The sequence below is a fragment of the Theobroma umbraticum genome, unplaced genomic scaffold (assembly GCF_002168275.2).
Source record: "Theobroma umbraticum cultivar Fairchild unplaced genomic scaffold, ASM216827v3 scaffold_95.0, whole genome shotgun sequence".
NCBI lineage: Eukaryota > Viridiplantae > Streptophyta > Magnoliopsida > Malvales > Malvaceae > Theobroma > Theobroma umbraticum.
Window position 1 is genome coordinate 6949540 of NW_018397257.1, and position 1414 is coordinate 6950953.

The following is a 1414-nucleotide window of genomic DNA, read 5'->3' on the forward strand; positions in this document are numbered from 1 at the left end:
TAGGGGGTACAAGCGTTTTTTCAGACGAGCGTTACTTGAAACATCAGATTACATCAAGGATGATTGCTTGAAAATAAATTGTACAGTTGGAGTTGTCGTTTCAGCAATAGATTGTTCACGATTACACTCAATTCAGGTGCCAGAGTCTAATATAGGCACACATTTTGGTATGCTGCTGGAAAATATGCAAGGTTCAGACATTACATTTGATGTGGCTGGGGAAAAATTTCATGCTCATAAATTGGTATTAGCTGCTCGATCCCCTGTTTTTCGATCTGAATTTTTTGATGGGATGGATGAAGAAAAGCAAGAGATAGTCATCACCAATCTTGATCCAAAGGTTTTTAAGGTGAAAACATTCACATCCTTTTTCTGCCTTTCCTTTAAGGGCTTAGATCTGAGTGTTGTTCCTGTGATTGTATTATAATCATTATTTCTGCTTTTCTTTTATGTGTCAAACAGGCCTTGTTGCACTTTATATACAGAGACACTCTTTCAGAAGATGTGGAGAGTGTTGGGTCTACCTTCTCTTCTGTGTCATCAATATCTGAAACACTAATAGCAAAATTGTTAGCAGCAGCAGATGGGTATGGTGTGGAGAGACTGAAATTAATGTGTGAATCCCATCTCTGCAAGAATATATCTGTAAACTCTGTTGCCAAAATTCTATCTTTGGCTGACCAATATCATGCTTCGGAGTTAAAAGCTGTTTGTCTCAGATTTGCTGCTGAAAACCTTGCAGGTCTTTTACCTTCTTCCACTTTATATATTTTCTTTTGACATTTACTTCCATATTTTCTCATCAATAAGATATAAAGTGTTGTGAAATAATAGGTTTCCAAAATTTGAAATCCTCAACCTTCAAAATTTACTTGTGCCCCTTGTATATGCAATTGCTGTTGTATGTGTGTTTAGCAATAAACGTGTAAGGGCACGGGGGGAACAGGCCCATGTTTCATGTTGTTGTGACACTTGTGTGCTATTCCTCTTTCATAGGCCACTTATTGTGCGTGAGAACCTATGCTCAAGTAAAGTCGTGGGTTGGAAAATAGTTACTGTCGAGATTCAGCCACGTGCTGAGTCTGCAGTTTTCATGTGTGAGCTTATTATTGTTCATGCATGATTTAATGAAACTAGCTTGGTTTTGGAAGCAACTGTGGATTTAGCTATAATAGTATGTACTTCAGAGAAATTTCTAAAATCCTTCTTCTCTTGAATAATGATGGGTGGAGCTTATTCTTGTTGGAGTTTATTAACATCTTTTAGCTTGTTCTTAGATATTCTTGTGACTTAAACCTTAGAATATTTATAGACTATCTTCCTTCTCAGGAGCATAGTAGATAGTTGGAAAGGTTAAAATCAAGAATGAAAGTTTTCTTGTGCATATATTTGCTATCTCAATCCCTAATGGGTG

At 36.8% G+C, this 1414-nt stretch overlaps 1 pseudogene across 1 annotated transcript in view; it reads left to right on the forward strand.

Moving 5' to 3' along the window:
• The window catches only part of LOC110412376 (BTB/POZ and MATH domain-containing protein 4 pseudogene), a 1185-nt pseudogene extending 390 nt beyond the window's left edge, over positions 1 to 795 (forward strand). The window contains exons 2-3 of the transcript XR_016350993.1: positions 4 to 349; positions 463 to 795. The product of XR_016350993.1 is annotated as a BTB/POZ and MATH domain-containing protein 4 pseudogene (transcript). The remainder of the gene's footprint in view (positions 1 to 3; positions 350 to 462) is intronic.
• The last annotated feature ends 619 nt before the right edge of the window (positions 796 to 1414 follow it).